The sequence below is a fragment of the Chionomys nivalis genome, chromosome 15 (assembly GCF_950005125.1).
Source record: "Chionomys nivalis chromosome 15, mChiNiv1.1, whole genome shotgun sequence".
NCBI classification, from domain to species: domain Eukaryota; kingdom Metazoa; phylum Chordata; class Mammalia; order Rodentia; family Cricetidae; genus Chionomys; species Chionomys nivalis.
This window is the reverse complement of record NC_080100.1, coordinates 24,901,361-24,927,205: the sequence shown is the minus strand read 5'-3', so window position 1 is coordinate 24,927,205 and position 25,845 is coordinate 24,901,361. Positions and strand designations below refer to the sequence as shown.

At 46.6% G+C, this 25,845-nt stretch overlaps 1 protein-coding gene across 2 annotated transcripts in view; it reads left to right on the top strand.

Moving 5' to 3' along the window:
• Positions 1 to 4,642: 4,642 nt before the first annotated feature.
• The window catches only part of Lifr (LIF receptor subunit alpha), a 65,839-nt gene continuing 44,636 nt past the window's right edge, over positions 4,643 to 25,845 (top strand). Inside the window, exon 1 of one of the 2 annotated variants that reach the window (XM_057789556.1) lies at positions 4,643 to 4,798. The gene's annotated coding sequence lies outside the window, so the exon portion shown is untranslated. Of the gene's footprint in view, positions 4,799 to 5,251; positions 5,535 to 25,845 lie in introns of those variants that run through there. The other variant, XM_057789555.1, reaches the window with a different exon arrangement.

Here is a 25,845-nt window from a genome sequence, read left to right as displayed (position 1 = left end):
ATTTTCATTCTGGGCTTTGCCCTGAAATGACTCAGGGTAACAGATAAAGAATATGGGGGCGGGGGGGGGGACGGAGAAAGTGAGAACAGACGAGAGTGGGAAAGGGAGGAAGGTGTCGGCCAAGAGGGAGTCAGGTGTGGAGAGAGCAGAAAAAGGAAGGCAGAGGAGGAGGAAGAGGGGGCAGCTGTAGGGGTGACTGTAGAGGCAACCCAGAAATCGAGGTTGCTAAGTGAGAGAACTGGGCTCACTGGAACCCCGAGGGAAGGAAGAGTGGATGGGGACAGACAGGCAGGGTTTATTTCCCAAGTTAGCCCTGTCATTCTTTCAGTGGCTTTTTCCGTCTGCCATGTCCCTCCACCCCCATGAATCTCAATCCTAGGCTCAGGAAGTCGGCTTTAATAACCCGAGGCCGTCAACTTTCTCCCACTGAGCCGTAGGACACTAGATAGAGACTGGTCTCTAGGTACCTCCCAGTGCTGGGTAGCAGCACAGGAAGTGGGGGAGAGAACGTTCTGTAGATATTTCGGCCACACTCAGTCCTCACAACTCCTCACACTTTGCCCTCTCTGGACAACGGACCATTCTATCACCTTTGAGGATTTATCTAAAATGAAAATAACCGTGGCATTCAGCATTCACAGCCTATATCACTGCCTGTGCGAGGCAATATGCCGTGTAGTTTTTATGGAAGGAGTTTGAGGCAGTGCACAGTGGAAGCCATGCATGGGGGGTAGAGGAAGATACCTGGCCAAGGAAACTGTAGCAAAACTGACACAGCCATGTGCGGTTTTACAGAAATTAAGTCACTTGATTTTTTTTCACAACGCTCTGACATTGTTGCTTTTAGTTACTCTCCTTTTAGAAAAGGAAATCGGACAAACTGAGATTTGATTTATATCTTCGGTCTGGTTTCAGTGTGAGAACAAAACAAAACTGTAGGAGACCAATTTTAAGCCTTTCACCAGAAGTGTGTGTGTGTGTGTGTGTGTCTGTGTGCGCACGCATGTTCGTACGCGTGCGTATGTACACGTTTGTTCTGCTTGTATAAAATATTGGCTCAAAATGCTGGATTGAGTACTATAGTGATATTTTATTTGTGTTTTAGTGAATAAAACTTGCCTAAAAATCAGAAGGACAAAGCGAAGCCACTAGAGGTCAGGCAGTGGTGGCACAAACCTTTAGTCCCAGGATTTGGGAGACAGAGGCAAGTGGATCTCTGAGTTCAAGGCCACCCTGGGCTACACAAGATCAATCCAAAAACAAATCCAGGTGGATTTGTTTACATTTTTTATCCTGGTACTAGGGAGTCATACACCTTTAATCCCAGCTTGAGAGGGAATATAAAATGAGAGGAGAAGCTTAGCCTGCTTAGTCTGTGGTCGCCTAGCCTTGGTAGAGGTAAGACTTCTCTAGTGGCTTGGCTGCTTTGCTTTTCTGGTTTTGGGGTTGGACCCCAATATCTGTCTCTAGGTATTTATTATTATTATTATTATTCGTGCTACAGAGTACCTCTTAACTTGGACTTTTATGTATTATGTATACAGAACCTCTTTGACAGGGTTCCTTACAGATTTGGCCCAGGAATAACCTTCTCCTACATGAGATTATGATTTCTTCCACTCGACAAGGAGAATTATGGTAGGAGAATTATGGAAATTCCCACTTCCCCTACTTCACGGTTATGGGGAAACTTGGGGTTTAGTTTCATGCTCATATGCTATTATTTGCCTGAACCAGGTGCTTATTATTATTATTATACTTCTTAATTTTTTTCCTATGTAAGCCACTTTAAGTCCTTTTTGGAAGAAAGCACAGTCTAAACAATAAAAGGACAACAAAATGCGATGCCATCAGGGCCACGCTAGAGAGGTGATGATGACCTACCACAGTGTGTTATGTGACACCCCTGGAACCCTTTATCTGAAAGGGAATATATTAGAAACAGGGTTCTGGGAAGAGCCTCTCTTACATAGTGTTTATCACTTTTTTTTCATGTCCCTCAAATAACATTCCAAACCACTTTGGGGACAGAATATCAAATCTGGAGCGAATGAGCTGATTACTCTCATATGTCTTCTTACTGGGATCTAATTAAAGTTTTGAATCTTGTCCAAAATTGTGCTCTAAAATAAACCAATTTAAATCCACATTTATCAGTCAGGCTTACAATGGGGAATGGTTTCACCCATTTTGCTCATTCACCAGTGAAGAACTGGGCTTAATTTGTAGATTCTTATCTGGTTCCAACATTTCTTCCAGGAATACAGCATCCTTTATCTCGCGGATTGACAAACACTATCCACATTAGGTCATTCTTCAAGAGACGCCTTCTGAAGGGCCAAGATGCTGTGATTCAATAACAAAACCCCCAGCGTCTCAATTTTGCTGCTGTTTCGACTGTGCAAAGAACAAAGCCTTTCAGACCCAGGATGGTCATTAGGGGACATAATGCTTTTAAGGAAATTCCTATAGAGAAGAGAGGAGTGGGGAGCGGGGAGGGGAAAAGGAGAAAGAGGAATGGGCAGAAAAGACAACTGCTGGGCAGAAGAGTATGAGTCTTAATCAAAGTCATTAAATAAGGACTCCAGCGAGTCTTTACACTTCAGTATCTCACTACCTCATTCCTATCCAATTTCAGCTTGCCATATAACCTGTGCTTTTACTTCTAATTATGTGATTTATCTCTGTTTCACTATTTACTTGACAGACATTTATGGAGATGCATCAGGCCCTTTGTAGCACACAATTTAAATAGCAAACATATAGCATCTCACGAAAGTGCAAATAGTAGCTATTATACGGAGTGGTATTTATAAACCAAATGGCTCCCGGAAAGGTCTATAAAAATGGTGCCTATCTACGGCACTCGTGATTGAGTTGTGATTCCTTTAAGAATCCATACTTGTTAATTCACATTTTTATACAACACATAGAAAAGAATTTACTCCGACCATTGCTGATTGCAGAATCTTATCAAACGCCCCCAAATGAGTAATGGATTGGTCATATCTAAAATTGCTAAGGCATTTCTAAAGCAGTTGCTTTACAGCAAATATTATCTACTACTTTGTGTAAACATAAAACTCATGATCTCTCACGGAGAAGTGTGAACACTGCAGCTCCCCCAACCATTCCTCGGTACAATGCAGTTGCTATGGTATTCCTACCAAGCTATGACAAATTCCCAAGTTCTTACCCATGAAATGGGCACACAAGGCAGGTTTTTCTGTGGTGCACGAGCTTCTGGGTAGCTTTTATTCACACCTACGGAAAAAAAAAAAACAACTTTGGCAATGTGTTTATGTGATCATGTGTTTTTTTAAATTTTTTTATTTTTGTACAATTTGTAAGAGTAAGATAGTTTAACCACCATGGGCTGAACAGAGGTCTCTTTCCAGCTGGATGTCCACTGGGTGCTAAGGGCTGCTGGAGCAGGTTGGACGTGCTGATTTGTTTGGTTTTCTCTCTTAAGAGGACCACCCAAACTGCACACTTTTCAGGCCCCATGAAAAGCTGCATCCGCCCCTACAAGTGGGAACAGAACCCAGTTCACAGGTGTGTTGTGAGGGTTAAATAGCGAATATATGCAGAGAAAGCGAGGCCACAGGGGTCAGCATTTTACGTAAGGTGAAAGCATAAGGCTGTCATGTTGTCTGGATTTTAATTTTTTTTCCGTGGAAAAGGATTCCGCAGTCCTGGGCAACAAAGGGTTTGCCATGATTTTCCTGGGCTCTAGCTATCTTTGAGTCTCTTTAGTTATTCCTGATTTAGATGCTTGTATTTTGTGTGCCTTAAATACAAAGAGAGAATATACATCAATGTATATTAAAACCCTTCAATCTATTTTCTCTTCTGACTTCAAAACAAATGAAAATACCTTTGCTGGCTCCTAGATGTTCTGTGAACTGTGTCTAATAGAAAAGAAAGGATTTGCCAATATGAGTAATAAGTTTCTCAAGCCGTGGGAAAGAATGAGGCTAAAGAAAAAGCAATTATGGTACAACTTAAATGTGTTTAGGGGGGACTAGTACAGACTAGAAATAGGCATATGGACAGCAGGAGGCAGTTCGTGTTCAGATTACACAATTTAATGGAGGTGGCCACTCGGACACTCTTAGTGATCATCTTCTGGAAGACAGTATTGTTTAAGGAATTTATTTTCCACGCAGTGTATTTTTCAGGAGGTTTCTTGCCCATTTGAGAGTTAAATTATAAACAGGGAATATTTACTTTAGAAAATAAACTTCATCCTGCCAATTTGCAAATTGCTCTAGATTCTAGAGTCTAGAATTTCAGGCAAAGGTCTCTCACAAAGTCCTTGGCCTTGGTGCATCAGATAAGTCACAGAGGAAAACAAACTCCCCTTAAAGGTGTGTCTGCAGAGCCTTGTGACAGCGTGCCAGTGGCTCCTGTCCGGCACATTTCGGAACTTTGCAAAAATTAATTGTGCTAAAGAGAACACCATCAAAAGCGTCCGGCACAGAGCGTAAACATCTTCAAACCACGATTCTGCGCTACAAAACCCTCTCCAACTAATTTCTTTTAGTGCTTTCCTCTGGAGGAACACCGAGGCCAAGTGAAACTGCGGAAATAGGAACAATGCACGGAGGAAAAATCTCACCCCATTAAGGGATCCGTTTCTTCTCTGTACAAATAAGCCCACCACGCCTCGGAGGCACGCCTAGATGGCTCCAGGATGTTCTCAGAATGCCCCCGCGGGCCCTCAGGAGCTTAGAGATCCCGCACCAAGAAGGAAGGGGACCTGAACGGCAGCGCCTTGGCCCTCGGGGCAGTTTAGGTAATACACAAAATTAAAAAATATATATATATATATATAGCCAACAGACGTGCCTAAGACAGAGGCTGGTGTCCGTGTACATTTTCGGGGCGACCCCGGTTTCCTCCTCCATGCAAGGTTTGCAAAGCCCAGTGACAGCGGTACGGGTACTGCGCTGGTTCCCGCAGGGCCGCCTGGTTTCCACGGGCCTTTCCTGAGGCTTTGCACCGGCAGGGCCGCCGCGCTCTCTCCCGCGGCTCGGTGACCTTGCAAGGCTTGCGGCGCGACCCGAGTCTCAGCAGAGGCACCACCCTGGGCGCTGGGCCCGCGCGCGACCGAGAGGCTCCGACTCACGCGCGCCCTCTCGGGCCCGCGCCCGGTGCGCGCGACGGGGCCGGCGAGGGGAGGAAGGGGGTACGGGCGCGCGGGGCGGGGCCTGGGCGGGGCCTGGGTGCTGCGCCCCCCGCCAAGCTTTTTGCAGGCGCCGCCCCCGGGCGCGCAGTCCGCGCCGGAGCGTCTCGGCTGTGGCCGCGGCCGTTATCGTCGCCTGGCGCTGCGGTGGCTCTCGGGGTTCTGGGAGGGTAGCGGCGGCCCGTCGTCGGTGGCCTCTGGAGCCGGCCTGCGAGGGGACAGGGAGGCCGGAAAGGTGGCTGTCGTCGGCCGGCTCCTTCGCGATTGCAGTCCCGGGTTGCAGGGTCCGTGCTGCCCCGGGGCGGCGGCCGGCTGGGATGGCAAGATAGCGGCGCGGGAGCGGCGGGTGAGTGCGGGGGCGCGGCGCGGCAGCCTGGAGCGCGTGCGGGGGCGGGGGGGGGGCGCGTCCCCGGCTCTGGGGTAGCGCTGCTCGGGCTCGCGCCGTCCGTGCCAGCCGAGGGTCAACCGTGCTGCCCGCGTGGGCACGTACTGCACCGCGCCGAACTTGTGCGGCGCAAAGGGCGGTGAGTTCCAAGGCCAGAGGTGACCTGGTGGGGGACGGGAAGGACCTTTAATTCCCCATCTGGAACTGGGACCTGCCAGATGATTTCTTGCCTCTGTGCCTCCGCAAAGTAGTTCCTCGTCCTTTCTGTTTTTATGGTGCATTTGACTGACCTGTCTATATTTCTAGGTGCTTGTGTCCGAAGGCGCTAAACTTCCTAAACCCCTAGTTAAAGTGTAGGCGAGCGACGTTAGGCTTCGTGATTGGTGGCATTCCTGATGTGTTCTCTAAAATCACAGATCGTGAATTCAGACGCGTAGAAAACTGCACAGAATGTGTTGTGAACTTACATGAGAGCCTGAGTAATGTGATTCCGGCCCCGTCTTCAGCTGCCACAGTCTTTCATTTACACTTGGGTTATCTTTGTGTTCATTTTTGTATGTGTGCTTAAAGCAGTGAGATATTGACAGGACATGTGTGCCTTTATTGACTGACATTTACATAGAAATACATTCTTTGCATTTACTTTGTGTTTCCTTAAATACGGTGTGGTTTTTTTCCCAGCAAAACTTTGAGTTTAAAGTTTGTCATTCAATTTGTTTTCAGTTGCATATTTAATTCAACAAAATTGCTTAGAGTCAGGTTGATGTGACTATTTAGTCAGGGGTTCAAAAGTGCTGCCCAGATCGTGCGGTGGCGGCGATGGTGCACAGTCTTTAATCCCAGCATTTGGGAGGCAGAGGCAGGTGGATGTCAGTGAGTTTGAGGTCCAGGACAGCCAGGATTGTTACACAGAGAAACCCTGTCTCAAAAAACAACCCCCCCCTCCAAAGTGGTGCCCACATATATTTAAAGTAACCTTCCCCCACCATGAAAAACTAAAGCATTTGTTTTTTGCAGTTGATGCTCTCCCCTCCCCTTACACGATTATTTTGAAGCGGACCCGAAGTCATACTGCACTAAGAGCAGAGGCTTCTAGTTTAAGCCTTTCCAAGGAAAGCCTACTCAGCATAGCCCATGCTTTTAAAAACACTACATTGTTCTCTTTGTTCCTTTCTGTCTTACATCCAGGTGGAAACTGTGTCCCTTTGGAGGCTTCTCTGGAGAGCTTTAAGTTCAGTTTAAGTAGGAGGTATATTTTTCAAGGAGGCCTGGGCAGCTGCTGGCTCTGCCAGAGTTGAACTGAGGTGTATTTGCTTTGTACTAGGTGAGCTCACAACGCTCTAGGTGCTAAGTAAGTGGATACTTGGATTCTCTTCTGGGAAATGAGAACCGGGCACTGTGCTATTAAACCAAGTGAAAATTTGCTAAGTTTTTTAAAAGAAACTTTTGGTTCTGAAGACTCATTCTTGGGAGCATTGTTAGTAGTAGTATAAATGATCACGTGAAGATGTTGTCATATTAATTGGGGGATGTCTCTTCATATTGAGAAGACTCAATAGTTACAGAAAGTTCAGAGTAAAAAGCGCACCTCTACCCCGCCATACCCCCACAGCATCAGTAAGAACCAGGCTTCCAGACTCTTGGCTTTCTTCTCCGAATATAGCCCAGTGCTCTGCAAACATTTTGCTCCTTTGTCTTCTGACTGACTGGGATACATTGTATGCCCTGTTCTGTGCCAGCTTCTTAGCCTCCCCCTGCAGAGTCCAACATCCTGACCCTTGCCATCAGTCCCGGAAGAAAAGCCGCCTCACTCTCTCACAGCAGCTGAGAACTCCATTAAGGACAAACCGTAATTCACTTGAGTTTCTCTTTCTTGATAGGTATATACATTCTTTCTGATATCTTGCTGTGAAATTATTGTAAAGTACTTTTTTTTTTTTGAGGCTTTTAAGTGGATTCTAGTTATTCCCAGGGCCCAAAGACAGCAGTGAGTTGCTTCTTCCCTTTGCAGGAAGTGGATGCCTGCTCTGCCCAGTGCATATCCTTTGCTTTTATGACTCCAGAGTGACCCACAGGGGCTTGTGGCGTCTTTGCTGTGAAAGGAGAGCTTTGATGGGTAGGACCTAAAGTCATTCCCTTAATGACAGCTTGGGCCTTGTTTCAACAACAGAAAGGAACAAATGTGTAATTATAAGAATAATCTACCAAGGCAGGTGTGGTACTTTTAATCCCAGCATTCAGCAGGCAGGGGCAGATGGATCTCTGCGAGTTCTAGGCTAGCCTAAGCCACAGAGTTCCAAGTCAGGGCTACATAATGAGACCCTGTCCTTTTTTTTTTTTTTTTTATCTTAAGAGTTTAAATGGTTTAGAATATGCATTGAATGTTCATGGCTTTTATTAAATCGACAGAATGGTTTTATGTTTCAGAAAGTTTGCTTGCCACTAGGTTAAAACCTGTGCTTTCTGTGGTAGATCACACCATCTTCTACTTCAGTGTGAATAAACTGCTTTCACACCTTTATAGGCTGGGAAAGGATTACTGCCAACTCTTAGGGGAAGGATGCTTTTGAAAATATTTGTCCTTGGCATCTCTTGAGTGATTTTTTGGAAGCAGAATGAACTGTCGAGCTCAGGTGGTGCTAATGCTGGCATTGGAACCTGCGGCATTGAGTAGCCTGATGTGACTATAGGTGGAGGCTATGGGTTTTGTTTGTTTGTTGTTGTTTTGTTTTTTTTTCCAGAAGCTGTGCAGATCCTTTCAAAAATTTAATTGAAACCCAATTGACTCTGTTAGTATTTAGGGCGTGGCTTTTTTTCCTTTGTTATTTGGGAGCTAACATTGTGGTGCCAATACAAAAGTGTTACTACTACTGTCCATATTTGTTCTTCATAAACAGTGTTCATATGCCTTCTGTTAATATTCTGGGCAGTTTTCAGGGAACTGAGATTCAGTTGTGTGCAGGTTAAACACCTGGCTGTCATGAGTTTCCATGAGTTTAAATCGGGGACCAATGAAGACGATGCCAGGTAGTGGCAAGGACTGATGGACTAGCATGGCTGAACTGGGGGTGCACGGTGAGGATGCAGCCTGAGGGGTGGGGGCCAAAGGAGCCTAGTTGGCATAGGAAGGTGGAGCTGAGCACAGAGTTCTCAGGAGAAGCAGCCTGGGATTTTGGTGAATGGGGAGGTGTAGCTCAGGCAGGGGGCACTGTAAGTGCCGATGCCCTAGGCAACCCAGGGCCACCATGGTGCTGTGCTGGGGGTCAGGGAGGAGGGGAGTTTTCCAGAATGTGCTGGGGTTGGTATGCTGCCTCTGTTTAGAGCTGTGTGGCAGAAGCAGACTCTGGGAGAGTCCTCATGGGCTGGTGGCGTCAGGAGTTCAGGGCGAGGTCTTGCTGATTCCTGTTGCACATGCAGCCGAGACACCACCTACTCTGGGCTTTATTTGTTGAATAAATGAACAAGTAGATAAAGTTATTAAAAAATAATCTTGTCTGGTTTTTGGTCAAGATTATAATTATTATTATTATTATTATTATTGGGGGGTGGTTCGAAACAGTGTTTCTCTGTGTTTGAGGTTCGAGGCTGGCCTTGAACTCACAGAGATCTACTTGTCTCTGCCTCTCAGGTGCTGGGATTAAAGGCATGCACCGCCACCATCCAGCACTGGTCAGAATTCTTAGTCAGGAAGGAGTCTTTATCTGAGCTCTCCACCTTGGTTCTGACCCTTGACCTACCACGTCTGTTATAGTTCACACACTCTCAAACTGTTGCCTTAAGCCAGTTGCTCCTCATTCTTCTGCCACGAAATCCAAGTCGGAAATGCTAAAAACAAAACAAAACAAGGCCCTTTTTAGTAAACCGTAGTGATTTCCGAGAGAGATTTAGCCCGAATTTTCACTGTTGACCCCAGTGAAATGCCATTTGCACGGGAGTAAGAGTTTCTGGCGCCTATTCGTGTGTGGCTGTTTAGGTTCTCTGGGCGTGGGGATCGCTAATGAGCTGTTCAGAGTGTGTGTTTCACTCAGGTACTTTATTCTCACCGGAGGAATGTGTGTGTGCCTGCTCTATTTTGGGAAATAGCAGGAACTTGTGGTATTTCCTCTTCCCAACTCCTAATCTGTTTGTCATTCTAAATATATGTTCCTTTATATTAATTGAAAGCTTGGGAAGTGGGTTTGATGCCAAGCAGTGGCCGTAGCCGTGTAATAAGAGTCGGGTCTCTGCAGATTGACGATTGGGCTCCTGTTCCGTATTAGGCGTTCTCTCATCCTTGCAGAAGGAGAGTTTGATTTTTCTTCTTAAATGTCCCCTCCGGACTGGCTGATTCCTGATGATAGCAGCTTGCTTCACATAAGATAACTGTATTTCCCTACTTGCTGGGGTTCAAGCTGTGCAGACAGTAAGGGAAGAATGGACTCCGAAAGCCTCAGTCTTGAGCCGAGCAGCTCTGGTCATTTTCGTGCTTGCACTGCAGGCAAATAGCCGGTGCTGGGGGTGGAGAGATGGAGAGTGTAGAGGCCGAGAAATTCAAAGCACTTTCAAGCAGTTGCCTTGCAGACCCCCACGGATTGCAGAAGGACAGGCATTCCAGTTGTTTTACATTGTCTCGAGTGATGCCACATATGCCCATATATGCTCCTTCTGGCTGCAGCCAAAGGAAACTCAACTTGGTGCTCAAAAGCCTTGCGACTTAGCGTTGGAAGGTGAGGGGAAACCATCTGGTGGATTGTTTTGTTTCGTTTCCCATTATACTTTTGAATCGTGCGGAAAATCTTGGCTATTATTTATTATTTTGGTTTTATAAGGCTGAACCAGTTGGAATCAGCACACCCAGCTAGAGTTGAGACTGATCTTGCTAAGTGGTAGTACTTCGAAGGGCCACTAGGAGGCGGTGTTACTTCCTGAAGGTATGTGTGGTTTGGTGCTGTGTCTGCTCCCCAGAGCAGACTTCTGCAAGGAGTCCCTAGATCGGAGGACAGTTGAAAGGGTGGTAGCAGGAACATCTGGTGGAAAATGACAAGTGGTGACAGATGTAGTGTTTCCCACGTCTAATATTAGAAAACGCTAACGGGGCAGTTGAGTTGCAATCATTTTGTCGACAGAATTATGTGGGTTGGTTGAGCTCCAGTGGGGGTAGGAAGGAGATGAGAATCTATTGCCAGGAGCTACATGCTTTAACCCCTGTGGCCAACCAGAGTGCCACCGTAAACACTGAGGCAGATGACAAGATGCCAGCTGTTTCCACACAGCAGGCCTGGAGACCCACCGCTTTGCCATTCTTTATGCCTTTGTGTTTGTAGCATAGCCGTGAATAAGGTGAGAACAGTCGAGAAGCTTCTCCAAAGAAACAAAGTTGAGAGCAAAATCTGTCTGACGGGAACTTTACTCCGTGTTTACATTAGGGTACCTGGGTCACCCCGTTTTACTGCAGTTTTAACAGATGCTTTCAGGGGAGAGCCTGTGTAAGATCTAGATAGAGAGCTCTTGGGAAAATATAAATTCAGGGTTCAAACAACCTAGTGCACCTTGAGAGGAGCAGAGGGACCTCAGAAGGCCCTGGAGTTTGATAGGTAAAGAAACTGAGCCCTAAAGGTGCCACGGTTTGCCTGGGAACAGTCACTGGCGGCTGTCATCTCAACCTGCTTGTACTGACTCTCAACTCTAGGATTCTAAAGTAGCATCACCCTGAGGGGTCCACCACTGTCGGTTTCCATGTGTCCTCAGCACTGGCGTAGTGTCCGTTGCAGGCACCCCATATTTGCTAAATAAATATATAAAGGAATGTTGAGCCTGTCAGATTGGTACATTAGCTGTGAGAGCATTTATATAATATGAAAGAATATGTAATTTCTCGTTTAAATTTTTTTACTCTATTATATAGAGTATTTAAAAAAAAACAATAGAGTGTTATTAAAGCCCAAACTCCCAACCCTAACAGTGTCCAGATCGGCATGTGTAACTGCACCATGTCCCTTCCTGGCTGTGCATTGGATGTTCCTGGAGTCACCTGTCAGTCTGCTGGTGTCTGGTACCCTCCGCATTTTGTCTCCACTGTTTGAGAACATAGGTACTTTTGAGGTTGAGCAGCCGTGCCTTGAATGTTTACCTTTCTTCTAAATGTATCTTATCAGCGATTTTGCTCTTTAGACCTTATGGCCCTGGCAGAACTCGGCTATTTGAAATCAAATCTAGCAAACCCTGCAGGCTGTGGAAATTGTTGTTTCGTGATGCTCCTGGCGGATGTTTGAGTTGTTGTGACTTTCCAGGAGGGCAATTTTGTATTACTCATCAAAAGCCTCAAAAATGTGCCCTGTCCCTTAGTCAGGCATTTCTACCCCTAGGAATTTAAACCATGAGGGGATGAAGGAAAAAAAAAAAGCATGTATATAGAAACCAGCTACAGCCATAGTCTGGCCTCACCACGCCAGTGTGTGGGTGCTCCAGCTGGGAGCCCGGTCTTTCCCACAGGGATCACCAACTTGGCGGGAAGAAGTTAGTGACATGTATCAGAAGGGAGACCGGGGAGGCGGGATATGCCTACAGATGTTGAGGGGCTGCTCCCTGTAGTGTTAGGAGTGGCGGGCTAAGTTCCTGGCACCTGGCCACCCGCACGGCTAGCTTTATACCCGAAATAATTACACAGAAACTGTATTCTTTTAAACATTGTTTGGCCCATTAGCTCCAGCCTCTTATTGGCTAGCTCTTACATATTGATCTAACCCATTTTTAATATCTTGTGTAGCACCACGAGCTGGCTTACCAGGAAAGATCTTAACCTACGTCTGTCTGGAGTGGGAGAATCATGGCGACTCCTCACTCGGCTTCATTCTCCCAGCATTCTGTTCTGTCTACTCCGCCTATCTAATTTTCTGTCCTATTAAAGGCCAAACAGTTTCTTTATTACTTAACCAATGAAACAACAGATAGAAAGATGACCCTCCTCCATCAGCTCCCCCACAATATACACCCTAGAACATCCCTGTGATTTGCCCATTCTGTTATGTTGTTTATACAAGTTACACACTGGAAACGGCTTCCATGCTCAGTGATAGGATGGATTGTGATATTCACATGTAAAGGAGGAACAGTGACGTGGGGGGGCAGATGCTGAGAACTCATCATCTATGAGCCAGATGACAAGGTGGCATGTGTAAGACAGTCTGCGTTTTGGCGTTGGAGTGTGTGTGTGCATGCTTATGTGTGTGGTCAGTCTCATGCCACTTCATAGAAAGATGCCAAGATTACACTCCAGACGCTTAGGTGGATTATTTCTGTGTGGAGCAACTGAAGCGCCATTGCTCTTTTAAGTCCCCTGAATTCCCAGTATCTGAGAGTACGCGGTACGGTTATAGGGTAGGAGGAAATCCCATTCCCGTTCCCAGCGTGGTGTGAACTTGAGTATGTTCTGTGTCTGTTTGGGTCCCTGTTGAGTGGGTGGCGATGCCAGCTCTTGGAGCTTACCAGTAGAGAAGGCTTGCCAAATATACCCCAACCTGATAGGGTGATGACAACTGAGTGTTCTTAATACCAGAGAATTTCTAGGTAGAATGTGTCGTTTTATAAATTACCCGGGTCACGAAGGCCATTTCAGGGCGTCCTGACGCAATATTGTTCCTGGTCGCTGAGAAATATGTTGAGTTTTTAAAAGCAAAGCATTTATGTATTTGCGTGTGAGTACGCATGTGTGGTGGCTCATGCCACAGTGCATGTGTGGAGGACAGGCCAACTGCCAAGGGACCGTTTTCTCCTTCCGCCCAGAGGGTTACAGGGATCTAACTCAGGTCGTCAGCCTTGGGTCTTTGTTATTAGTGTCTGTTTTTTTTAAATTGAAGACGAGTTTTTTCCGTCTCTAGTTGTATTGAGCAGTCCTGTGATACATTCTTCAAGGTTAGAGCTGACTCAGTCAGTGGTGGGTGTGTCTGTTTTTGCCAGGCACTGAATAGGCCCCAGTGCCCCCGGACTCAGGTGCCCTTGCCCCTGGAGTTACACACAGGAGCAACCGCTGCATTGTGGAGCCAGGAGGTCCACTCAGTCATTGGTCGTCACTGGAGGAAAGTAGCAAGCCGCAAATCCTGCCTCCCCCCCCCCCCCCCCCGTCCTGTGCTTTCCAAAGGAAGTGCATGATGTTACTTTTGAGTGAACACAAACACTGCCGTCTGCTTGTTCAACCTGCTGGATGAGCAGCCGCGCCATTACATCACCTTGTTGACATTTACAGATGACTTATATTAAACTTAGGTGACAATTCCTTGGGCCTCTAGGCTGAAAACTGCTTCTACATCTTCTGGGAAGGGCACACCTTCTGCGACTGTGAGGGAGAGTGCATGCTTTTGTGAGATCATCTTGGGTAATAAGTTTCCTCGTAAATCTAGGATGCATGGGATGTATTCTGAGTGAGAAATTCCAGCATGCCATCTTCCCACGAGACAAGGACAGTTGTGCCTCTCACAACAGTACGTGAAACTGCACTGGCTCTCATGAACTGTGACAGTTTTGAATGTTGGTAGCAGTTGTGACCAATGTGCGATTTGTGGGTCCGCAGTGCGCACATATATAGGTTTTGGGATGGCACAGAGTCTCAGAAGTCACAGAAGTCACCTTCATGGCAAATGCTGGCCTTACATTTCATTTCCTCTTATAGCTAAGCAAACGAAGATCATTTTATGAATCGTGAACTTTGTGGTCATCACGGGTGTTATAGACATAGTCAGGGGCCTCCTGCAAGGTCAACCTTTTATCATATATCATATTTCCATTCATGCCAGTGTTTCCCACAGCCGATATCACTCCCTGCTCCTCCTCTGGAAACAGGAGTTAGCTTGCTTCCCTTGGGGTTGGGGTCACTTTCCACAATTTCTCCTTGTGAGAAGCAAGGAGTTTGTTATGGCAGGTAGGCAGCCAGCTGTGTTGTGTTGGCATGAAGACTCAGACTCGGGACTAAGTTCAGGACGTAGCCAACCGTTTCCTGAAGGCCAGGCTCAATGAAGCTAGAGAGGACTCTGTTCTGGACATTTCCAGCTCCCAACAGTCAAAGCCCTGAACCTTGTCTTTGTTTGTTTTTCGAGACACCGTGCACGCTGTCTTACCATGTGCCACAGGCTGTGTTGTTGGGGTCAGACTTAAACGCTTCCAGGACAATGATGTGGAAGAAGCTACAGAGCTAGGTCTGCCTTTTGTTTGTGCTTTTGAAAGAGGTCATCAAAAGCGCTTTTTATGATTTTTTTTTATAAGATTTTGTTGTTGTTGCTGCTGTTGTTTGCTTGCTTGGTTTTCTTTTGAGGCAGGGCCTCACTCTGTAGCCCAGGCTGGCTTATCCCCAAGTACTGGGATTGCAGGGTTCAGCCACCTCACCCAGCTTTGCATGAACCTCTTAACTCTCGAAGAGGAAAGACAGCAGGGTGCTCTGGGAAGTAAATGGCCCCTGAAATGTGATTTAGACATTAACGTCCTTCCGTTGTCATCTGTGTGATAAGCTTGGTCCCTTGGGGGCTGGGATCCCACAGTTCCTTCTGAGCACACATCTAGAATGACCCAAAGACCCTCCACTGATTTCCACCTCTCAAACAAAGCTCCTCTCTAATCCCCAGCCCCAAGGACCTTAGAACCCAGCACAGTGGACCCCTGGGGGACATAAGCCATCAAACCACAGCTTCCAGGAACTTGCAGATTCTTTTCTGGGTCAGAAATGAAAGACTTTTAATGTGGCTTGTGTCATTTTGTTCCATAATTGAGAATTCAGAAAAAAATACTTGCTCATTTTATTAGCTGCTGTTTCTCTAGTGGGAGTTCTTTGTTGTTATTCTACATCTGTGCGTTTTTAGAAATTGACCTGTCTTTAGAGTGTGGTAGACACACCATTAATCCCAGTTGGACTTGGGAGGCAGAGGCAGGCAGATCAGTGGATCTCTGTGAGTTTGGTTTGCATAGTGAGCTTCAAGTCAGTTAGCTCCACATAGTGAGTATCTGTCTCAAGGGAAAAAAAGTGGAAAAAGCTTCAAAAAATGACACAGGTAATATACTTACTTAATAAAAATTGAGGAAACTTGGAGACGAATTCTTTTAATAGATTGATTTCTGTGCATATTTAGACATTGTACTGACTAATTTTATGTCAACTTGACACAAGCTAGAGTTATTAGAGAGGAAGGAACCTTAGTTGAGAAATTGTCTCCATAAGATCTAGCTGTAAGGCATTTTATTAACCAGTGACCAATTGGGGGAGGGCTCAGCCCATTGTGGTTGGTGCCACCCCTGAGGGCTGGGCAGTCCTGGGTTCTATAAGAAAGCAGCCTGAGTAAGCATGGGTAGCAAGCCAGTAAGCAGCACCTCTCCATGGCCTCTGCATCAGCTCCTGCCTCCAGGTTCCTGCCTTCGGTGAGTTCCTGTCCTGAATGCTTTTGATGATAAAACCATTATATGGAACTGTGAGTGATGTAAACCCTTTCTTCCCCAAGTTCTTTTGTAATATGACTTAAAAAGTAGATTAAATTAATCGTCTTCCATGATGCATAATTATGCATAATGTTACATTTAACAAAGTCATTTATCTGGCTTATTTGACATATTTCCTCCATACCTTTTTGTGTGTTTGGGAGTTTTTATAACTGCTGGGGGTTTTAGCACTGAAGAAGTGAGCTGGGTTTCTCTCACTCGGTGACATGTGCCTGTCGCTTGGGGAGAACCAGGCAGTAAGCAAGAATCACATGCCGAGATACCAATGGGTACTCTAAGGGCTCAGTGGTGAAAGGTGAGGACTGTGTGGGTGGGCGGCAGGACTTGTGAGAGGTCACTAGGGGCCATTTCTTTCCCAAGGCGATGCCAGAGGGCTTGCTGAGCAAGTGAATGCCAAGTCAGACCTGAGCAATACATAGAACCTATAGAGAGGTCCAGGGAAGGAGGTTCCGTGCAGCAGGAATAACATATGCACGTTCCTGAGAGGGTCCGGGCCTGGTTGCACATGAGGAACAGAAGGAGGGAGGCCATGGTGACTGAAAGGAAAGAGGCGTGTGTGGAAGGGAAACGGGGCCTGCCAGGGTCATGGGAGAGAAAGTGGAGTGTGTTTATAAGACTTGGCCCCAGTTTTAAATCCACAGTGACAGGGTCTGATGGCTATTTTTGGATGGTGACCATGGCTGCTCTGTGCAGAATAAGCGTGTGAGGAGCAAGGATGGTGGCGTGCGAGAAGCACAAGCAAGAGGCTCGCATGGCTGACTCTGGGGCTAGCAGTGAGCAGAGTGGGCAGTGTTTGGTTGCAAAATGAATGAGGCTGTAGCTACCACACAGGCATGCAGAGGAGGTGTAGCCTCTCCTGTGCAGGAAGGGGTGGATCAAGAAGTGCTAGGGCTTTCCTCTGCTTTGTTTTGGGGAAGCTGAGGCAGGATCCTGTTGTATAGTCTTGGCTGAACTGCCTCCTGCCTCAGTCTCCCAGGGGCTGAGATGATACGCAGGGACCGCCACACCTGGCCTGTGGTTTTTGCAAGTCGCTTTTGGAAAGTGTCTGTACCATTTTTTTGATAGTGGTAAGACTAGGGGAGAACAAGTTGGGGGACTGTGAATCAAGCATCTCTGTGGGGCGTGAGCCCAAACTGTCTGAGCCTGGCAAGAAACAAGTTGTGTTTCTGGAGAGGGCAGGCAGGAGCTCTGCAGACATCTAGGGAAAAGTCAGAACAATTTAAAAAGGAATGCTTGCAGGTTTTACCTAAATTCGCATGCATTCTTAAGAAACTCATAAGAGTGCTGCAAGAGAGGTGGCCAGAATGCTTACAGAGGTGGGACCTTCAGTGTCTACACATGATGCGCACTCTGGTCTTCTCATAGACAGTGCAGGTGAACAGGGAACATCTTTGCCATTTTTTCCAATATCCCTTGCAGAAAAGTTTCTAGAAATGGCTAGATTTGTTGTTGTTTTTGTGTTTCGAGACAGGGTTTGTCTATGTAGTCCTGGATATCCTAGAACTCACCATATAGGCAAGACTGGCCTTAAAGTCACAGAGATTCTCCTGCCTCCTGCCTTTGCCTCCCAACTTCTAGGACTAAAGGCATATGCCGCCACCCCGGCACTGAACTGAGCAAATAGTGAACCATCAATAAATGCCTATCAGATTTATCAGAATGATTTGTCATTCTTACCACAACCACCACCATCATCATCATCAAGTCAAAGGCTTTCAAGTAAAGTTGCATCATAACATGACTCAGAATTGAGACCTTGGAGTCATGACTTTGCTCTTTACAGATCATGAGACTCTTAACCCTTTTGTTTCCTCATTGAGTAACACATGAGAGACATCCCCCTGCCCCCAAGCTCTGTGGGGAACGAGAGGCTGTCAGAAATGGAGCTGGGTTTCAGCCTCTCCTCATTCGCCCCGTGGTGGCTGCATCGCACATCACGCACGATTTATTTCCATTAACGTCTCTTAGTGTTTAAATTGTGCGTTCTTACTTCTGATTTAGTACCTTTTTATGTTTTGCTCATTTCTGTGTTCTTGTATATCAAAACTGTCATATTTGTTGCATGACATTTTCCTTAAGGGAAAAAAAAAACATCAACGCATCCAGTTTGCTGAGTAAGATGGTTTCGTGAGCTATTTCTGTCGACTGTCAAAGGCGTATGTGTTAAGCTGCAGGAACACAGGAGGGTTGGATTCAGGGGACATGAGCTGGGATCTGATGGACAAGTGAAGGAAAAGGAGATCGGGAAGGATGTCCCCAGTGGAGTACTGACAGAGGAAGGCAGAGTTCTGTGTGTTTTCTGGACTTGAGTCATGGGCCGTAGAGGAAAAGGTGGAAGAAACATGGGGTTCAGGGGTGAAGCTGGTAGGAAATGGCAAAGAACTTGTGCCACACTCCTACTGGGACTTCCTCAGGGCCAGGGAAGACTGACTGTGTGCGCTGGGGGAATTGCCCGGGATCTTGCAGCAAGTGAGGGCTGAGAGGGCCTCAGCAAGCCTGAGCCTGGACGTTTATCTTATTTCTCCAGTACCGGTGTGACAGCGAAGGAGACAGTAATTATGTTGTCCTTAAAATGAGACTGAAGTGGTGGGGAACCATTCGGCATGTGATTGGAGAATCTCGGAGCTTACTTACCCACGATCCTTAGGATGGATTACATAGGGAGTGAAGAGATGAATTAGAACATTTAAGAGTAAGGTTTTTGTTGAGCTCCACAGGGACAGGCTATTCCCTATGTCTGGTCTCAAGAAGCTTCTTATAAAGGACACGGGCCCACATTGTAATATGTCTGCCAAAGTAACAGTATAATAATTTGGGTAATACAGTATAATAATTTGTGCATTTTTATCTGTAATTATTCTTTAGACTAAAAGAGAATCTTCCAATTTTAATACCCCTAGAGGACAGGACTGTTACTGTGGCAGCCATGTTACAGTGTGGGCCACTAAGTTACAGTTTCTTCCCCAACCTGTATATGTTCACGTCCCATGTGTTACACTGTTGTCGTGGTCATTTGTACCCCGGAATTGCCAGTGTTACATGTGTTCTATTGAGTTAACTTATTGGATTGGTTTGTTGGCATCTTCCTTACCACATGTGCTGGATTGCTCTTCTGTACATTGTTTTCCTTCCGCAACTTTAATGGCGGGCTTCCTTTATCCAGCACATTGATGAAAGATGTCACACACACAGAGGAAACTGTCACAGTTGTCTATCCCTTCTGTCCTGCATGGCATCATTAACTAGCACTCCAGGTAAGTTGGTCAGCTGGTAAAGGGAGCCTTTAGCTCTGTTTATTCAGAGTGGTTGTCTGGTTCTCAAACACCATTGGGACCTTAGGGAAGATCTCATTCACCTAAGAGACCTTATGTCTTTTCCTGCCTCTTGGTCTCCTAGTCCAAGAGTTTGTCAGGTCAGGGGTACAGTTGGCCACTGTGACCCAGTCTCTCTTCCAGATCAATACTTTCTCAAAACTTTGTGCATGTAGTCAAATCCAGGATCAATATCAGGCCTATGGATCCCTGGGGTGTAGATCCCTGCCACTCCAGTGCTTAATCTAGATCATCAACTCGATGGACTGTACAATCACCTAGAAAGCAGACCTCAGGGGTGTGTGCGTATGTGCGTACGTGCATGCATGCCTGTGTGTGTGTGTGTGTGTGTGCGCGCGCGTGCGCATGTGCCTGTGTCTGTTTCCAGACAAGTTTAAGTGATGAGGCAGACCCACTGTGAAGAGAGTGACGCAGCACTATGCACTGGTTCAAGTTGGATGAAGCAAAAGGAGAATAGGAGAACTTTAGCTTTATGCTAATTAGCGACAGAATGTGACCAGCAGCCTCCTGTTCTGCCATCATGACTTCCCCACCTTGCTGGTCTGACCCTCAAACCAGGAGCCAGAATAAACCTTCAGGCTTCTTGTCCCCTCTTTGGTCACAAACAGTTATGCAATCTGCTTCTTGAAAAAATGACCCTCATTGAAGGATTTCTGCCAAATACCAATTGCTTCTAAATCTTTGGGGTTTTTTTTTTTTCTATTCCACTCTTACATTTAAGGTGGAGCGAGCCCTCCTCCCCTTCTTCCTTCCTCCTCCTTTCCCTTTCCCCTTCCTTCCCCTTCCCTCCCCTTCCCTCTTGTTCTTTTGCAAAGCATTTGTAGTCTAAGCTGATGCCTAGGATTTTGAGGTCTGAGAATAAAAGGAAAACAGACAGAATTCTTTGGGGGTAAAAGATTTCAGATTCTTGACTAGAAAAGTACTAAAACATTAAGACCCATTTAGGACAGTATCTGTGCATTTGAAATACAAATATTAGAACAATTACATTTTAAGATGAGAGTTTTTTTTTTCCTTCATTTGTTTGCCATTTCATTTTCAGGCAGGCTTTTAGCTGTCTCCCTACAAAGTGTTTTGGCCTGAAAGTGTGTTTTGTTTGGCTCGAATGGTGTTGCGGTATTTTCCCCCTAAATGGTATTTAGAAATAAGGAGATTTCACTTTTTTTTTTTTTAAAGTAGCAAAGCCCTTCCTCTGATCAGGAATGGGGAAAGCCTGGATAGGCCTCCAGTGCCCGTAGGTGAAGGTGCCTATGCTGTGGACAGCAGCTCCTTATCCCTCTTCATTCTGAGTCTGTGTGAGACAAGACAGAGGTTCAGATTTTGAAACACTGGAAGCTCCATAGCTATAGGATGCCCTGTGCATCTCTGGTGGGAAGCAGATGGAGGTGCAGGCTGGGGGCTGAAGCTCACCCCCCCCCCCGCGGCACTACCTTGGCTCCTCACAGCCACTTTGGCTGGCTGGCTTCTGGGTGTGTTCGCCTTTGCACCTGCTCAGTGAGGAGCTCAACTAATCAAAAGTATGCTCAGAGTTGGAAGGGGACCTCTAAGACGGATTTTTCCATTTCGTCCCCTCAGCGCAGACTTTTGAATCAGGATGTGATTATCACGTGCTCGCAGCAGCAGGTGACAAGTCCCCTCGTACAGTATTAACTCAACAAGGTGGAAGGAGGGCACGATCTGCCGCTGCTGGGTGCTCGAGGTAACTGACAAGGTGCCCTAAGAGGACAGCCCCTGTAGGGTTGTGTTTGCTTCATTTGTTCTTTGTTCTGAGCGTAAAGTAAGGACAACCTTGAGTCAGAGGCCTGCCATTCCAGAGCTAAGACCTCCAGCTGTGTCTTTGGTCTTGTCCCTCCTACCACCATTTTAGTGACAGTAGGTGCTGGAGCCCTGGGCCCCTGCCTCGGGTTCTCCGATTCTTCTCTTGTGGATTTCACAGTTTCATGTGGTGTTCCCGAGCTGAGATTTCCCAGCCCTGCCTCTTAGCTGTGGGGCATTCCCTGTGTCTCGGTGTCGTACTCTAAAACAAGGGAGGAGAGTAACACTGACGTCATAGAGTTGTCATGAGAATTAAACCCAATAGGGAATTTAAAGAACTTATAAAAGTGCCTGCCCCTGAATAACGTACACACAGTTCATGCTGTCTGCAAACTCAGAGTTCCTCTTTGCCTGGCAGAGATAGCCAGAATCAGCATTTGAAATGCACAGGATGATTGCGTAATACATTTTCCTCCCAGAATTCCTGCAGCCCTTTATGAGTGGGTTTAACCTCTGTATTTAGAAAAGAAACTAACAGCAATTTGAGCTAAGGTTGTCATTTTGTTTCTAAATGTATGTGTTTACTTCACTCTCTGGGATGTAAAGGAGTGGTGGGGAACAGTTGAGGTATCTAAGTCCTTACTAAGAACTTCGTTTGAATACATTTGGTCCAGTTGTTAAATAAGTCTTGAAAATAAAGTGCTCCTAGATGTGAAAGGGTCATAAGGCCATGGCCTGCTCAAGGAGTTTAAAAATCAATAGGAGAGAAAGTAGAAAAAGGGAGAATATTATCTCTATATGTTGTGATAAACATGAAAAATGAATATTAAAGTACAGGTAGTGCTTTGCTTGAGATAAGAGGGTTAGCATCAGAACCAAGAAGCGTCCATGACCCTAGAAAAGAGAGGGTGGAGGAGATTGTGGTGTGGAGATTAGATTGTAACTTTGGCTATAGTATCAGTCCTGTGGGTGGGCCAACCTCCTGCTGTTTCCTCTGGAGCTGGAAAGAAAGGGCTGGAGAATGGGGTGGAGAGAAGGGGATGGAGGGGGGATGGGGTGGAGAGAAGGGGATGGAGGGGGGAATGGGATGGAGGGGTGTAGTAGGAGCTGCGGCCTGTGTTCCTGCCGCCCCAGCTCCTGGTTGCCTGGCTAGCTTATGCCCCGAAATAACAACACACAAACTGTATTCTTTTAAACACTGCTTGGCCCATTATATCTAGCCTCTTCTTGGCTAATTCTCACGTATTAATTTAGCCCATTTCTAATAATCTGTGTAGCACCCCAAGGTGCGCTTACTGGGAAGATTCTAGCCTACATCCATACTGGGTCGGAGCTTCATCGCATCTGCCCCAGAGAGGAGAGGAAATGGAGTCTGAGCTCACTTCCTCTTCCTCCCAGCATTCTGTTCTGTTTACTCCACCCACCTATGTTCTATCCTATGAGGGCCAAGCAGTTTCTTTATTATTTAACCAATGACCTTCCTCCATCAGAGGATAAAGGCTGGAGGGGATAAAAGGATGGAGGGGAGAGTGGGAGCTGCAGCTTCTGGGCAAAGCCCTTCCTCTCAGGAGGAAGCTGCACTGGGGAGGTCCTAGCTGGAGACATGGAATGAATTAAAAGATGAATTAAGTTACCTATGCTAGAAGTGGTGGGGGTCGTGACCAAGGAGATTCGAGGAATCGAGGATGGGAAAAATAAGGGGTGTCGGGGAGTAAAATTGGTGATCAGGTGGGAAGGACGAAGAAGGAGTCAAGAGTGACTGTCTTGAGCGATCCTGACTTGGCTGGGGCCTGAGAGAACGTGCCTAGGGGGAAAGTGAGTTTCCTTGTGTTTCCTTTGGAGTTTTGAGGACTCCAAGGCATCCAAGTGCATATGAAGCATCCAAGTATTTTTTTTTCACATTTCTTGGGAGCCTACTTGAGTGGATTTGTGTAGATAAGCGCACACTTGTCTGGTAAATGGTTAGTCTGTAGCTGGGCAGGGGCCAATTCTGTGAAACAGATTTGGAAGTCATTAGCGTATGAGTGGTGGTTGAAGCCACAAGAGTGGATAATACCCAGTGAGGAGAAAAAGGGTGAGAGGAGCCGGCAGTCACCAAGCCAGCTGAGGAGGAGCGCTCCCTGCTGGTGTCAGGAGCCAGTGAGGGAAGGGGCGGATTTCACACAAGCGCTTGGCATACGTGGTCCTGTTGGGATAGCTGAAGATGTCACCGTGGTGCCGCATGTGGGGGATTCTGCACCTGACAGTCCACAGTCAAAACACAGGTCACCAAAACCATTGTACAAAATGACTTTCAGACTACCCAGTGCACGGCCAGTATAAAGTGTAAAGGAACTTCAGGTTTGGGTTTGTGCTCCCTTCTCTGAGGTAATTCATTGTACTTATGCAAGTACCAAGGTGCAAAAGAAAGAACAGTCCAGACTCTCAAGCACTTCTGGTCCTAGCAGGTTCTAGCAGGTTGGATGAGGAGGACTGGACCTGTTCTAAGGAACTGGTCTGCTCTTGGCTATTTGTTTTGAATGTGAGCCTTTATCAAGCTTTCTTACACAGTAACAGCGCTTGTAGGATGTTATTTGGGTTATTTATTTGCTTGTTTCTTTAATTGTGTGTTAATGTGTGCAGGTGCACACACATGGGTATGCGCATGGAGGCCAGAGGTCAACCTCAGGCTTTGTTCCTCTGGGACCATCCTGGCCTCCTTGCTTTTTGAAACAGTGTCTGTCTCTCACTGGGACCTGCGGCTCACAGATGAGGCTAAGCTGACTGGCCAGCAGCAAGCCCCAGGCGTCTTAGTGTATCTGCCGCCCTCCACCCCCAGCAATGAGAGCATAAGAATGCCTCGTTGTGCTCAGCTTTTAAGGGGATGTCGGGAGTTGAACTCAGGTCCTCGTGCTTGCCTGACACGTACTTTACTGACTGAGCTGTCTTCTCAGCCCTGGGAGTTTAATAATAGAACACCTCACTCCTGTAATAAACGAAAGTTCATTGTTTACTAGTTAGTTATTACTTATGGAGTCACTCCTCGAGCCTTGCCGACATGAATGATGAGTGAACAGACATTGCTCTTGACGGGGAGAGAGCATCAACCCTTGAAAGGCGGGAAAAATAGGGAACACCGTAGAAGATACTGCAGGGGATGCCCACAGGGGCCATGGTTGTGGGGAGGCACTGAGTCGTTGGAGTATGTCACATCTAGGGAGCCACTGTGGTGTGGGAGAGGCCCAGAGCCAAGCATCTAGACGGGCCTTGTTCATCACACGAACCCAGCTGTGTGTGGAGGTCCGGAGAAGCCTTCAAAGGAGCTTTGAGCGCGTTCTTGTTTTGATATCCTGGAGTTGACAAATGGAGACGCTTTTGAATTAACAGAAGGGCCTCAGTGGAATGAAAATTGGCCAACTTGGCATGGAAGATCTTGGAAAATAAAAATCTTGACGACATGTACTAAAAACTGTTCTTGGGAAACTGAGATAAAGTAAGACAAGAAATAAAAAAAATATTCTATTTAAATCATAGACTAGCATGTTTTTTTTGGGGGGGGGCGAATATTCTACAACATTCATTCACCATGGTGGATTTTTTTTTATAACATAGCAAAAGTTAAATTTCAATATTGTTGTCCTTCCTGCAGGATGCTGATTAAAGTCTGATGCAGTGAACTTCCTAAGTACTCTCATGCCTGGAGTATTTTATTCATGTTTTCACAATGACCTAGTCAGAAGTTACCTAACAATTCAAAATTGCTAGGGCAAAACCCACTTAATAGGTATTTATGACCTAGAACTTCAGTAACAGATTGGAGAAGTCATGCGTGTCAACCCAAAAGGAAAAAGAACATGGAAACAGAGTAGTGCCAGGCCGGGGTTCTTAGAGTTGGTAGGCAGGCACCGATAGCCCTGCTAGTTGGCTTTGGTGCCTGGGGTGCCTCGGTGTAAGGTGTGGGAACCACGCCTCTAACGTCGCTCCCCGTGTGTGGGCAACACTTGGGATATCATATGGCCTAAGGATAAGAACAGCGTGTGGGCCTGTCATTCATTATGCTTATGGGCCAGACATCGTACCGCTTTGGCAGGGGTGTGACTATGGAAACACAGGAGCTGCCCTTTTTGCAGAGACTCAGTCATGACAATGAATACGTCACTCTTCCTGCCAGGAGTTTTGTAAAAATGGCACAAGGAGAATGAAGAGGGAATTCAATGAAGAACAAGAGGTCCATTGGCTCGAGTTTTTAGTTCTGGTGAAGCCTAGCACGAGCTCCACGCTGGGCATGGAGTGCCGTTTTGAGTCCTGTTTTCCTCAGCCCCCCTTTCCTCGTCTCTACTTCTCCGTTTCCCCTCGCTCACTCTCCCCGCCCCATTTTTGTAAACTTTGTTCTTCAGAACCCTCCAAAGAACGCGTCATGGAAGAGGGACCTTTGCAGACTTACAGGTCTCGGTGCGCTCTCTGTCCACGGTCAATAGTTCAGTCTTTCTAAATGAAGTCTGAAAGCAATCATTTGTATTTCAAAAAGTGTTCTTTTAATTTTCAGTGCTGAGAAGTTCAATGTGTGTTGCCACCAGTCTTTCTGGAACATGTCCAAGTGTCTCCTGAGCGTACACCTGGAGGCTGTGCCGTCCTGTCCCTGTGGTACAGGGTAGGGTGTACAGACACACTCCATGAGCTCCACAGAGCCGAGTCTTTGGACAGAGAGAGCTGCCGTACTGGAGCAGGACGGCAGCACCCCCCCGCCACCC